At 46.2% G+C, this 15,546-nt stretch overlaps 1 non-coding gene across 1 annotated transcript; it reads right to left on the minus strand.

Moving 5' to 3' along the window:
* Positions 1–7,692: 7,692 nt before the first annotated feature.
* trnag-gcc (transfer RNA glycine (anticodon GCC)) lies at positions 7,693–7,763 on the minus strand. Its single transcript has one exon. It is a non-coding gene; the product is annotated as a tRNA-Gly (tRNA).
* Between the last annotated feature and the right edge of the window lie 7,783 nt (positions 7,764–15,546).

The raw sequence follows: 15,546 nt of genomic DNA on the forward strand, positions 1-15,546 counted from the left end.
CTACTCGGCTTCTCTCCAGATTGCGAATTTTACTGACTTCATCCTGCAATAGTAAAAAAAAATACATATAAGTTCAGAATGCATGTTTGAAGCTGAACAATGAGTACACTTGCGGAAAAAAACTTACATACCTTAATAAAAACAGTTTGCATGGGCACAGGCAGCCGCACCATCCTAACTGCATGCATCTTATTTGGACCAAATAGACATGAAAATAATACTTGTAATTGTACAGAATGTGTGTGTGTGTGTGTGTGTGTGTGTGTGTGTGTGCGCGCGCGCTTAACAGAAGTACTAAACTGTGTTTAAGAAAAGTTGAAACCGCTGTGACAATACGCAGTTTGAATATTTAATTGGGATTTTTTTCAGGTACCAGTCGAGGGAACCCGCACCATTCAACAGAGAACCACTGCTCTATGCTGTTCATTTATACTTAATTGTTGTCCATGTGGCGGCATGGTGGCCGACAGGTTAGAGCGTCAGCCTCACAGTTCTGAGGACCCAGGTTCAATCCCCGGCCCCGCCTGTGTGGAGTTTGCATGTTCTCCCGGTGCGTGCGTGGGTTTTCTCCGGTCACTCCGGTTTCCTCCCACATCCCAAAAACATACATTAATTGGAGACTCTAAATTGCCGTAGGCATGACTGTGAGTGTGAATGGTTGTTTGTTTCGATGTGCCCTGTGATTGGCTGGCAACCAGTTCAGGGTGTACCCCGCCTCCTGCCCGATGACAGCTGGGATAGGCTCCAGCACGCCCGCGACCCTAGTGAGGAGAAGCGGCTCAGAAAATGGATGGATAGATGGATGGATGGATAATATCAATGTTGGGTGACAATTGCCGACTTGTCCCTTCTCTGGAGTATGTACACAGGAATTATGTAGTCCATCCCTTTGGCACGGGTATCTTTTGCAGAGTTGTGATTAATTTATAGAAGGGTTTGTTTGCAGGTCTGGTCAGGGGCCTCTCCGACGGAAGGAGACGACCTGCTGGTTTGTGTATGGGGTTGTGTGTGGATACTGTGTTTTGGTGTTAAATTAGTCATTTAACAAAGGGGGAAATATGTACAGCCTGTATGTCTGGTCAAAGAAGGTTATAATTATGACTCTGGTGATCTCCCTGATTATAGTTACAGGAATCTATTTTGGAATGCCTTCAATACAAGGAGAAAGAGTGACCAAGAGGGCCGTGAAGCCAACAGGGGCCCAAGAATTGAACTACACATTGTGGGAAAAGTCGGTATACCAATTTGAATTGTGTAAGGTGGTAAATTGTGCACGCTGGGGCGACCCGGCGGGATACGATATTTACTTTTTATGTAAATATATTTTTATGTAAATTTTATGATATTACACTTTTTATGGATTATTATGATGCGGCCCGATTAAGTAAAATGAGGTCTGATTTGTGGTGGATGTGTGGGGATGGTCTGTTGTGGGACTTCCTGCCTGGGGAATGGACAGGCACTTGTGCATTGGTCTCTATGATAGCTCCCACAGTGATTAAGCCCCTCTCTGAGCAGGAAATCACTCAAATGGCGGATTTCACCTGGGAGCGTGACTGGTGGGGTAGCTTGAACCGTTTCCGCCGTATGGTCAGTGGCTTCAACGTGGGTGGAAATGCTTGGGAAGAAGGTGAGGACCCCACCTACCTGGATGCCATTGGAATTCCCAGAGGTGTCCCGGATGAGTATAAAGCTCGCTGTCAAATTTCCGCAGGTCTAGAGAGTATTTTTATATGGGTAACTCCGAATAAAAAAAATTATTTCATAAATTTCCATCATTACCAAATTCAAAGATTGGTGATTTTCACCTCTCAACTAACGGAGGGCATCCATGAGCAACTATCAGCTACATCTCTCATGGCATTCCAAAATCAGTTGGTCCTTGATAGTATGTTAGCGGAAGAAGGGGGTGCCTGCTCTCGAATTAAAGGACATTGTTGCACAATTATCCCCATTAATACGGCGCCGAACGGAAAGATCACCAGAGCCATGAAAGGTTTGCAAGCCATGTCTGTTAAACTTAAATCAATGTCTGGAGTGGAGGACAACCCATTCTATAGTCTGCTTAATAGGATGTTTGGTAAATGGAGAGGTCTCATACTGACTTTGACAACTACCATCATAATTGTCATGGCTGTGCTTGCTATTTGTGGATGTTGTATTATCCCTTGTCTCAGGAACCTGGTTCTCAGAATTGTCCTCAAGGCCTTTGTGGGTAAGGACCCCTATGGCCAATATCAGCTGCTGTCCCTGGACGAGGACAGGGTGGCCATGGAATCGCTCGCTCCATTGAACGATACCGGTGTATCCTCTCTTTAAATTTTAAAATTTAAAGTTTTGTTTTGCTGTGCTTAGATTAGGTTTATTGAGTATTGTAGTGAAAAAGGTAGTAGGCATAGGGGTTGTTGATCTTCTGATTATCAGAAGATCAACTTGGGGGATTGAAGGGAATATAGAATACTTTATATTGTAATATGTAATTCTAACTAGTTTGGAAGAGAATGTGTATTGGAGTATAGGAGTATATTGCAGGAAGGCCCCCATCGGGGGATATTTGGCCCCCATCAGGGGGTATTTGGAGACAGATATCAAGGAAGAAAGGAACTGCGGGGAGCCACTATAAACATTGAATGCAGGCGACATCTACAGGCGACACCTGGAGGCGGCTTCTGGAGCCAGATCAGATAGTCATCATTCTGCCGAACAACGATGACGTCAGATTACGGACCAATCAGACGACAGCGATTCCATACTGGCCCGTTTTGAAACATTGTATAAGTCTGGGGTAGAATCAGATAGTTTTAGTTCGACTACTTTATCTGCTCAGGATAAGATAGGGTAGTTACGAACCCAGAGCTCTGCAAAATGTATAGACTCCTCTGTCAGGAATAAATTGGTTGGTTTTTATACATTGTTGTGAATGAAGTTCCTTCACGAAAACAAACACGCGTGGAACCACGGGAGGTATCGGAGATTTTAAAACGCAGGTTCCTTCAAGGTGAAGAAGATTTTTGATCAAACGGTGCGCGAGAGGGACCGGAACATTTTGGGGCAACATTATGGCGTACTTTGTGAGTTTTTCGTATTACTTTTAGACTCCAATTTGGGGCACGGTGCCCCAAGTGAACACATTTGAATTGGGGACACGTGGGGACACCCTGGGGAACCCTCATTTTGCGGCACAGGGCACTTAGGGGAACCGCGGTGGGATGGTTTCGTGCAGCACCGGCCGTTGGACACGAGAGACCTCTGCAAACCATCTTTTAACAGCCACCCGCTTTTCCGGATACTTTTCCACGCTGCCGGGGTGGCTTTGGAGGCCTTAATCAGGGGTACTCTGCCGCGCTTTGGGGCACCATACGGGTACTTTTGGAGGGCACTTCCAGGCTTTAAGTGGCACTTCCGGGGGTTAAACGGGGGCCCTTCGAGGGACTTTGGGGCATTTTGGGATCTGCGTGACCTTCGGAGCTCCGTAAGGGGTACTTTTTCACATTTTGGGATCCATGCTGGGACTTTACTGGGACTGAGTGCAAGATGCTCTGCGTGACCTCCGGACCTCCGTAAGGGGTACTTTGTTACTTTTTGGGACTTTTGTTACTTTTGGGGGTCTGTCCCGTGAAGATACGAGGGGCTTTGCAGGGACAAGTTCCCAGGACACTCCTTCACTTTTTGGGGCACCTCTGGAGGAATCAAACACTTTTGCCGATCTGGGTGACCTCCGGAGCTCTGGACGGGGCACTTTGATACTTTATGGGATCCATGCTGGGACTTGTTGAGAGTTGCTCTGGGTGACCCGAGAAGATACCAGGAGCTTTGCTGGGACAAGTTCCCTTACCCCTCCGAAGCCGAATGGGACACTGCTCCACTTTTTGGGGCACATCTAGAGGAATCAAATACTTGTACACTGTGGCCGATGCGGCTCGGGGGACTCGACCACTTTTCGGGGCACCGCTGGAGGAATCACTCCGGAGCACTCCGCTGCATTTTGGGGTCGTCAAAATGAGGAATCAACCAATTGCCTCTGCATCGGAGCGCCGCCCGGCGGCAGGCGTGGCTTGTTGTTTTTTGGGTGTGAAACCGCTTTTTTTTTTCAACCTCTTTTTATTCACATGTACAAAGGATGTTATTTTGCCGGTTGCCTTCATCTCAAGCAGATCCTGAATCAACAGTGGCAAAATCTGGTGTGTGTGATTTTTCAGACGTCTGGCACATTCCTAAGAGCCTCAGCTGCCCCCTAACAGGCTGCGGCTAAGCGCTAGGCCGGTTACACTGTATTTTGGCCAGTATCTCCACAACACTTCGAGCGAGGGTGCTCACTCGAAGTGTTGGGGAGATAGTCGGAGGACCTGGAAAACTAAGACCTTATTGGAAAAAGTCCATCAACTAAGTTGTTAAAAACATTGGAAATTGACCTGTTTACCAAGTTTGAGCAGAAACAGGAGCTTGAAATATCTGAGTTTTGCACAGATATCTTCTATTACCAGTCAATTACCACTGGAAAAAGACCAGACTCAAAATATAAACTGAACAGGACAGAATACAGAGGAATACACATATCACTGGTCTTGTGTACCTGTGAATCAATGAAACAGAACTCAACCTCAGACCATGAACTCAGAGCTGCAGCCCCTGAATGTAAACCCTTAAGGCGAAGTACTCAATCACTGCCAAAACCAAGCACATCACCCCGAGTTGCTGTGCAAAACCAAAACATGTCAATCCCAGCTGGCGCACTTCATTCAGTGCCAAGACCAGCGCCTATTGTCACAGTTCCAGCTGATGTTATACCGAACGAGACCTATGAAAGGGACAATGTCAATGAAACTATGACTGTTGAAAACAATGATTTGGAAACGGCTACTTCAGGTTAACAATGTGATAATGTGTCAGATTCAAATGGACATGAGGATATCACAACAGCACGGAGATCAATCTGAACAGTGAAACCGAGGGAAATTCTCCCCTACAACCAGTTTGGACAGCCATCTTACCAAGCATGGAAAACATGATGTTTGCCTGTGTACCGTACCCAATCCCCGACAACAAGCACAACCTGACATGTACTATTACTCCCCACCCATTTGGACATGTTAGGTGTTAGGACAAAAGATTACAAGGACCTTGATATATGATGTTTTTGTAACCTGACTTGAGACATTGGTACAAGATGCCAGAGTCTTCTTTTAAAGCAGGGGAGAGTGTAGTAGGATTGAAAATGCCTAATCAAAGGTTTCATTTAAAACAGTCACCACCTTAATTTTCTGGGTGATTTACCAATGTTTTTATTGTTATGAGTTTATACAATACCAAACCAGCAGATGGTGCTGTAAGTGTCGCTGTGGACCAGAGGGGTATGCGCAGCTTCAGAAGTAAAGACTGTGGCCGACTGATTCACGTATCCTGTTGTTTGGAAGGGAAGACTATCTGTGTGCCACTTGTTGCCGCTCAGCTTCCCCTAGATCTGGCGCTAACACTAGTGTGGAGCATAAATATGCTATGTTAGTGTGGAATGAGTGGACTTTTCAGAAAGGGTCTGGTTCAACAATGTTAAATGCTCTGTGTGATGGAGATACAAAAATAGTCAGAGAGAACAGAAAAAATATGAAAGCAATTGTGGAGTTCACTGCATGCCAGGGACTTTCACAAAGACGAGACAGAGAATGACACGGCTGTCAACCAGGGAAACTTCCTTGAACCTTTTACAGATTCGAGGCAAATTTGACAAAACAGTTGCAGAAAAGATAGCAGATATTCCAAGAAATGGAAAGTATGCGCAAATAAGTGATGAAATACAAGATGCTGAAATGTCTGATTTAAAGGTAGATGAAAGTAAGGACCTGAGTAAAATGGAGCAAGTATCTTTGGTGGTGCACGATGTGAAAAATGATGTTGTGGAAGGATTTCTCCATTTCACGCCAGATGATGGTTTAGACGCAGTCACCTTTTTGCTATGATCAAAGACTCTCAGGAAATGTAACATTGATTACACTGCCTGTATTGGGCAGTGTTATGACAGCACTGCAGTAATGTCCAGTGTTCACACTGGGGTTTAAGAAAAATTCAGAAGAGGTCCCTCGCGTAACCAACATTCATTGCCATGCGCGCCAAGTTGGTGAATTACGTTCGCAAAGTCTACGCATATGACCCACTTCTGACAAGATGTGGCCAACAAACACTTGGTTCCTGTCCTCGGTAGTCCAGTAACGGTAGGGGAAAATGTGTGTTTTGCAAGCAGAAGGAGTTTGTACTCATTTACCTCAAATAGAGCTTAATATACACAAAATGGTCAAGCTGCATTGGCCGGGAATCGGATCCGGGCCTCCCGCGTGAATTCTACCACTGAACCACCAATGCTTGGTATGGTGGCACTTGCACTTTGACTACATTCCAATGCTCTCGAACGGGTCGCCCACCGGATGAGCAGACCCCCAGGGGTGAATAAAGACCCGGACCCTTTGTTCCTTGTAAACAACATACTATACAACTGTCAGAATGGCTGAGCAATTCAAGGTGCTGACTTCAGATTGCAGTCTCTATGGAGGCGTGGGTTCAAATCCCACTCCTGATAGTGTCTAGTCTATAAAGACGATGTGTCCATTCTGTCTATAATTTCCTTTTTGTGAGTGCGCCTCTGCTGGTGGAATTAAATGCTCACATGGCGAGTGACAATGTGACCCGGAAGGGCGTGATAAAGGCAAACGCCTCCTCACCCCTCCCCGATCTGAGCGCGAGTCGTGCTTACTGATAGGAATAATGTGCTCGTCACAGACTGTCAATAATGAAAACCATCTTCACACATAAGGGTTTCCAGATGAGCACTTGACACCAGGACAGCCTAAAGCTGCAGTTCGATGATGAACTTTTTTGTCATGTCATCGGACTTGCTGCCGCATTTCTTGGACACTGGGGTCAAAAGGGGGGTGGAACTGCATTCTGATTCCCACTGGGAGGTGTGTTTGCTTTGATGTTGGGGGCAGATGTCAGTTCGACCTGAAAGAGAATTACGTATTGTGAGGGTGTGCTGGTAATGTCTGGCAGAGACCCCAGTCAGAAGGAGCTTCAACTCCCACAACCGCCAAAACTTTGTCCATGTCCCAGGGGAAGCAAGGGACATTAAGTCCAAGTGGCCCATGTTCTGTCAACAGACTTTGTCTTCATTCTCATGCTCTTGACTTCGATTCCTACATTCCAGATGAGTATTGAGTCAGTAAGTCAGAGGCACTGGCATGCATATAAACATCAGAAAACTATGATGCAATAAAAAACAACACAATCGAAGTCTGTCGGAGTGGCTGAGCCGTCCAAGCAACTCCATTCAGGTTACAATATCTACGGGTATGCGGGTTGTAATTCTGCTTCTTGTGTGATTAGACTGACAAAAACTGTCTGTTTCTCTCCTTGGCTTTCCAGTCCAACAAAAATTGGTACGAGGGTGTTATCATTGTTTCTGCCCTACACTGCCACGAAACAACACAAGGGATATTTGTGAGGATGGCCCAGCGCGCCAAGTTGGTGAACTACGTTCGCAAAGTATACGCATATGACCCACTTCTGACAAGATGTGACCAACAAACACTTGGTTCCTGTCCTCGGAAGTCCAGTACGGGTCGGGGAAAATGTGTGTTTTGCAAGCAGAAGGAGTTTGTATTCATTTACCTCAAATAGAGCTTTATATACACAAGACGGTCAAGCTGCATTGGCCGGGAATCGGACCCGGGCCTCCCGCGTGGCAGGCGAGAATTCTACCACTGAACCACCAATGCTTGGTATGGTGGCTCGTGCACTTTGACTACATTCCAATGCTCTTGAACGGGTCGCCCACCGGATGAGCTGACCCCGGGGTGAATCTAGACCCGGACCCTTTGTTACGTATTGTGAGGGTGTGCTGGTAATGTCTGGCAGAGTCCCAAGTCAGAAGGAGCTCCAACTCCCACCTCCGACAAAACTTTGTCCATGTCCCAGGGGAAGCAGGGGACATTAAGTCCGAGTGGCAAATGTTCTGTCAACAGACTTTGTCATCATTCTCATGCTCTTGACTTGGATTCCTACATTTCAGATGAGTATTGAGTCAGTAAGTCAGAGGCACTGGCATGCATATAAACATCAGAAAACTATGATGCTATGAAAAACAACACAATCGAAGTCTGTCAGAGTGGCTGAGCCGTCCAAGCAACTCCATTCAGGTTGGAGTCTCTACGGGTATGCGGGTTGAAATTCTGCTTCTTGTGTGATTAGACTGACAAAAACTGTCTGTTTCCTCTCCTTGGCTTTCCAGTCCAACAGAAATTGGTACAACTAGGGTGTTATCATTGTTTCTGCCCGACACTTCCATGAAACAACACAAGGGATATTTATGAGGCTGGCCAAGCGCGCCAAGTTGGTGAATTACGTTCGCAAAGTCTACGCATATGACCCACTTCTGACAAGATGTGACCAACCAACACTGTGTTCCTGTCCTCGGTCGTCCAGTACCGGTCGGGGAAAACGTGTGTTTTGCAAGCCGTAGGAGTTTGTACTCTTTTACCTCAAATAGAGAGTAATATACAAAAAATGGTCAAGCTGCATTGGCCGGGAATCGGAACCGGGCCTCTCGCGTGGCAGGTGAGAATTCTACCAATGAACCACCAATACTTTGTATGCTGGTTCTTGCACTTTGACTACATTCCAATGCTCTCGAATGCATTTTCTGTCGAATGGCTGTCCTTTGTCGCACTCGTACAGCTCCAACTACCGGAGACAAATTCCTTGTTTGCTTTTGACATACTCGGCAAAAAAAGATGATTCTGATTTTGATCCTGCTGATTCTGATTTAATTTACTCTACCTTATCTACTCCTACAAATACTGCCATTCACTCCACTGTAATGTATTCCTCAGAAGTGGTTCGGGTTCATAAACCGTGGCTTTGGCGTCCACACAATAATGTGCAATAATTACATATCATTTAAAAATCCATACCTTCGTATCCTTAGCCTCGAGTCAATTAAAAGCCCTGATGTGATAACTTTGTGCCGTATCACATGATACTAATATATATATATATTTCTAGATATATGTGTGTATTGTTTTTTGTTTTGTTTTTACTGTCGGAAAAGGAGAAACGGGATGTTTAAAAAAGGTACGTGAAGATTCTGTCTCCTAATAAAGAGACGGAAAGTCATAAGAGAGAGAATGACTGCATTATAATTTAGGTCAACCACCGAAAAGAAAACGATTCCAAGAGAATCTAAAGTAGCCTCGAGTCAATTAAAAGCACTGATGTGATAACATTGTGCCGTATCACATGATACTAACACAAATATCTATCGATATATATAGATATATATGTATATATATATAGATATATGTGTGTCACCCCCAGTGCACTCTGCATTCTATTCACAGTCCCCTCATATCGGTGCATCACCTGACCGGAAGGTGTCCTGTGACTGTTGCTGCTCTGCGTGCTCGCAGATCAATTGTCCCGACTTGGCAAAAGACAGGACAGATTTAGAACGATCAAAATAAAAAGACTTTTGCTTGGTTGCTTCCTCATCCTCACTCATGAAACTGTGACTTAACAGACAGCACAACAATTACATTCAAGTACTGTGCCAAATTAATGTTACAAAATCACAATTCTGTGACTTTTCTGTGTGGTCACCTTTAGAATTGTATACGACAACAACCCCAGATCCGAGTTTCAGAAGATACGTTATGAAGGCAACAAGGTTTTCAAGTGTGGAGAGTTGCCAGAATTGCTAGGAAAGTGGTACATACGAAATACAGTGCGGAATCTCGGTGTAACAACTGATCTGTAGGCCTGTATCTGGAAAGGTAAACAGAATAAAGGGAACAACTTTTCTAAATCTTTGTGGAAAAACCCTTTAACACCCCAGGCCTTTGACACAAATGAGATGCTTCCTTCTCTGTGGTGTGTTGAATTTACATGCCATTTTTTGGGCCTGCCTTAGTGCCACTTTAAAAGCATTTCAATACTTTTCAATGGGGAAAATGGATTTGAGATAGAAGTAAATTGAGTTCCTCTTCCTGTTGGAAGCGTATTTTATTATGATCACATACACCGCACACTTTCGAGTTTACCACGAAAGGTCACAGCTTCTTGACAGTCTAGTGCAATCAGTCATTAATTTATTTGATATGGACATCACTAAATTATTGGAAAACAAGGCATCCCCTCTCCTTGAGCCGTCACCTTATCGCGGTGGAGGGGTTTGTGTGTCCCAATGATCCTAGGAGCTAAGTTGTCTGGGGCTTCACGCCCCTGGTCGGGTCACCCATGGCAAACAGGTCCTCGGTGAGGGGCCAGACAAAGCACGGCTTCAAAAACCCTATGACGAACAAAATATATGGATCAAGGTTTCCCTTGCCTGGACGCGGGTCACTGGGGCCCCTCTCTGGAGGCCGGCATGGAGGTGGGGTACGGAGGCGAGCGCCTGGTGGCCGGGCCCCATGGGCCGGGCACAGCCTGAAAGGTTAACGTGGGTCCCCCTTTCCATGGGGTCACCACCTGAGAGAGGGGCCATAGGGGTCGGGGTGCAGTGTGAGCTGGGTGGTGGCCGAAGGCGGGGACCTTGGCGATCCGAGCCCCGGCTACAGAAGCTGGCTCCAGATGAAGACGAATCACCTTTTATTGTGATGAACATGCATGCATGTACACGAAATTTGTTCTCTGCATTTAACCCATCACAGTGAACACATACACATGTTAGTGGAACACACTGGAGCAGGGGGCAGGGGGGCCGACGGTGGCAGGCAATGATCCTAACCATGTGCCACGGCTGCCACAGAATGTCACCTCTCTGACAGGGAAGGAGCCCGAGCTGGTGTGTGAGGTTGAGAAGTTCCGACTCGCCTCTACGCACAGCTTAGGCTCTGCTACCAGTCCTATCGAGAGGGGTTGGGATCTCTTCCACTCTGGAGTTGCCTATGGTGAGAGTCGCCGAGCAGGTGTGGATATACTTATTGCCCCCTGGCCTGTACGTTGGGGTTCACCCCGGTGGACGAGACGGTAGCCTCCCCCCGCCTTCGGGTGGGGGATGGGTCCTGACTGTTATTTGTGCCTATGCACCAAACAGCAGTTCAGAGTACCCACCCTCTTTGGAGTCCTTAGAGGGGTTGCTGGAAGCGCTCACGCTGGGGACTCCATCGTTCTGCTGGGGGACTTCAATGCTCACGTGGGCAATGACAGTGAGACCTGGAAGGACGTGATTGGGAAGAACGCCCCCCCCCCCCCGTGCAGAACCCGAGTTGTGTTCTTTTATTGAACTTCTGTGCTCGCCACGGATTGGCCATAACGAACACCATGTTCAAGCATAAGGGTGTCCACACGTGCACTTGGCACCAGGACACCCTAGGTCGCCGTTCGATGATCGACTTTGTGGTCGTGTCATCGGACTTGCGGCTGCATGTCTTGGACACTCGGGTGAAGAGAGGGGCTGAGCTGTCAACTGATCACCACCTGGTGGTGCGTTGGCTCCAATGGTGCGGAAGATGCCTGTCCAACGTGGCAGGCCCAAACGTATTGTGAGGGTCTGCTGGGAACATCTGGCAGAATCCCCTGTCAGAATAAGTTTCAACTCCCACCTCCGGCAGAACTTCACCCACGTCCTGGGGGAGGCGGGGGAAATTGAGTCAGAGTGGCCCATGTTCAGCGCCTCTATTGCCAAGGCAGCCGACCGGAGCTGTGACCGTAAGTTCGTCTGTGCCTGTCGTGGCGGAAATCCCCGAACCCGTTGGTGGAAACCAGCGGTGAGGGATGCCGTCAAGCTGAAGAAGGAGTCCTGTCAGGCCTTTTTGGAATGTGGGACTCCTGAGGCAGCTGATGGGTACCGGCTGGCCAAGCGGATTGCAGCTTTGGTGGTCGCTGAGGCAAAAACCCGGGCATGGGAGGAGTTTGGTGAGGCCATGGAGAACGACTTCCGGACGGCGTTTGTGTGTCTTTTTAAGCTTCTGTTTTCAAAATATTTACTGAATTGTTTTCCAAACACTCCAATATCATCTGATTAAAGAGTGGCCGAGACGCAACTTTTGATACCTCATTTGTGCGTAGAAAATTGTTGTTTACGTACCTTTATGTTTGCACGTGCCTGCAGAATTAAATAGCATTTATGATGATGATGATGATGATGATGATGATGATGATGATGATGATGATGATGATGATGATGATGATGATGATGATGATGATGATGATGATGATGATGATGTGGCAGGGTGGCCCGACTGGTGAGAGCGTCAGCTTCACAGTTCTGAGTTCCTGGGTTCAATCCCCGCCCCTGCCTGTGTCGAGTTTGCATGTTCTCCTGTGCCTGCGTGGGTTTTCTCCGGGCACTCTGGTTTCCTCCCACATCCCAAAAACATGCATGGTTGGTTAATTGACTACTCTAAATTGCCCGTAGGTGTGAATATGAGTGTGAATGGTTGTTTATTTGTAAGTGCCCTGCGATTGGCTGGCAACCAGTTCAGGGTGTACCCCGATGATAGCCACCTCCTGCCCGATGATAGCTGGGATAGGCTCCAGCTCACCCGCGGCCCGAGTGAGGAGAAGCGGCTCAGAAAATGGATAATTATTATTATATTTTTTTTAACAGCCTTTTCTGCCAGCGAGTTGAATTTGCTTCTGAAATGGTGCAGCTGAATATTTGAAGCTAAAATGTTTGGATTGGATATTTTGATGTTAAAAGTAAAATTCAAATTGGGTGTAAAAAAAATAAATCAATAAATAAAAAAGTGTCATTCAAATTCAGAATCTGGTGACCCAGATATACTTCCACACCTAAATTTCCTCCAAAACACACCTCGATCGACAATTCTACTTCCTAAGGCCCAGGACACACAAAAGGATTTTTCCAATCTTAAAAGAGTTTTCATCTGCAAGAGACCCCACGCTTGAACAATCAACCCTTTAACAGTTTTTGTCATGTTGTGTGCTCCAATAATCTGAAATGCAAAACAACATACAGAAGGATTCTGTTCCACCACGGGTCTGGAAGCAAATCTGTAGAATGGCGATGTCATCCATAAGGGACTTTCATCCATCCATTTTCTGAGCCGCTTACCCTCAAAAGGATCGCGGGAGTACTGGAGCCTATCCCAACTATCAACGGGCAGGAGGCGGGGTACACCCTGAACTGGTTGCCAGCCAATCGCAATTATATACAAACAAACATTCGCACTCACATTCACACCTATGGGCAATTTAGAGTCTTCAATCAACCGACCATGCATGTTTTTTGGATATGGGAGGAAACAGGAGTGCCCGGAGAAAATCCACGAAGGCACGGGGAGAACATGCAAACTCCACACATGCGGAGTAGGGGATTGAACCCCTGACCTCAGAACTGTAAAACTTTGCCAAACAAATATGAGCGTTCATCCAAAGAATTCCATTCCGGATCGGTCGTGGCCCGGGTTAACAACGTCTGCCACCGGCGCCATCAACCTGCGGGGCGCCGTTGGAATTTCAGCTACTGTGGGTCAAAGTCAAAGAAGAAGAAGAGGTGGAAAGCGGGTTCTTTGGCAGAAAGAGAAGAGGAAAGCACAGAGCCTAGAACTGAATGTGGGGACTTTGAATGTTGGGACTATGACAGGAAAATCTCGGGAGTTGGTTGACATGATGCTTAGGAGAAAGGTTGATATATTGTGTGTCCAGGAGACCAGGTGGAAAGGCAGTAAGGCTAGAAGTTTAGGGCCAGGGTTTAAATTATTTTACCATGGTGTAGATGGGAAGAGAAATGGAGTCAGGGTTATTTTAAAAGAAGATTTGGCTAAGAATGTCTTGGAGGTGAAAAGAGTATCAGATCGAGTGATGAGGCTGAAACTTGAAATTGAGGGTGTTATGTGTAATGTGATTAGTGGCTAAGCCCCACAGGTAGGATGTGACCGAGAGGTGAAAGAGAAATTCTGGAAGGAGCTTGACGAAGTAGTTCTGAGGATCCCAGACAGAAAGAGAGTCGTGATTGGTGCAGATTGTAATGGACATGTTGGTGAAGGTAATAGGGGTGATGAAGAAGTGATGGGTAAGTACGGCATCCAGGAAAGGAATTTGGAGGGACAGATGGTGGTAGACTTTGCAAAAAGGATGCAAATGGCTGTAGTCAACACTTTTTTCCAGAAGAGGCACGAACATTGGGTGACCGACAAGAGCGGAGGGAGAAGCACGCAGGTGGATTCCATCTTGTGCAGACGATGTAATCTGAAGGAGGTTACCAACTGTAAGGTAGTGGTAGGGGAGAGTGTGGCTAGACAGCATAGGATGGTGGTGTGTAAGATGACTCTGGTGGTGGGGAGGAAAATTAGGAAGACAAAGGCAGAGAAGAGAACCATGGAAGCTGAGACAGGACGAGTGTTTTGCAGCTTTTCGGGAAGAGGTGAGACAGGCTCTCGGTGGACAGGAGGAGCTTCCAGAAGACTGGACCACTGCAGCCAAGGTGATCAGAGAGGCAGGCAGGAGAGTACTTGGTGTATCTTCTGGCAGGAAAGGAGAGAAGGAGACTTGGTGGTGGAACCTCACAGTACAGGAAATCATACAAGGAAAAAGGTTAGCTCAGAAGAAGTGGGACACTGAGAGGACAAGGTAAAACACAAGGTAACTCATTGCAAAACAAAGAAAAAAAACTGCTTATAAACATTTAAAATAAAGAGGGAAAAAAATATAAGTACAATTAAAACAGTGTACGTTATACTGTTTCCTCTTGTTGACATAATCTCATAGGATAATATTTTAAAACATAATCCAGTCTGGCATTTGAGGTCATCGGTCGGTAGAGGGCATAACTGAGACAAAAACAACCTGATCGTCTTTGTGTGTACCAGGCCGAACATGATCTTTTCTTCACCTCAAGTATTGTCTTCATTTCCCAAATTCTCTCTTAAAACAACCAACCTGACCACGTTGCATGAGTTTGCGTAATGCAGACATTTAAACTGAACGTAACAAATACAGCATTCTGAATTGGGTTTAATACCACTTGCAAAACTGCACAAAAGCACGCCAGGAGTTGAAACTAGAATCTTCTCATCCGTAGTCAGACGCGTTATCCATTGCGCCACTAGCCCTACGAAAGTGTGGATGTTTTTCACTGTCCCACGTAAACTATTCAAACAGCACTAAAAAAAGTCAGAAAGAAAATGCCATAAATTACACACTGACACACACCCACTTTGAGGGTTTACGCTTTCTTATATCAAAGTAAACCTGCTCACTTGTTCACATATCAAATAATATGTAAGTATCCCTGAATTGCTTAAAGTGTAATTCACAAAGTCAGGTCAGAGAGACAACAAGAATCAACGATGCTTGCAATACATCCATCCATCCATTTTCTGGACCGCTTATCCTCACAAGGGTCACGGGCATGCTGGAGCCTATCCCAGCTATCTTCGGGCGGGAGGCAGGGTACACCCTGAACTGGTCGCCAACCAATTGCAGTGCTTGCAATACATAAGTACTGAAGTTATTAACAATTTTGTGTACCAAATCATTTGCATAACAAAAGCATGGTCTGCTCGGTGCAATATTTTGCCATTTTCCCACAGTGCCCAC

The sequence above is a fragment of the Phycodurus eques genome, unplaced genomic scaffold (genome assembly GCF_024500275.1).
Source record: "Phycodurus eques isolate BA_2022a unplaced genomic scaffold, UOR_Pequ_1.1 contig_89, whole genome shotgun sequence".
NCBI classification, from domain to species: domain Eukaryota; kingdom Metazoa; phylum Chordata; class Actinopteri; order Syngnathiformes; family Syngnathidae; genus Phycodurus; species Phycodurus eques.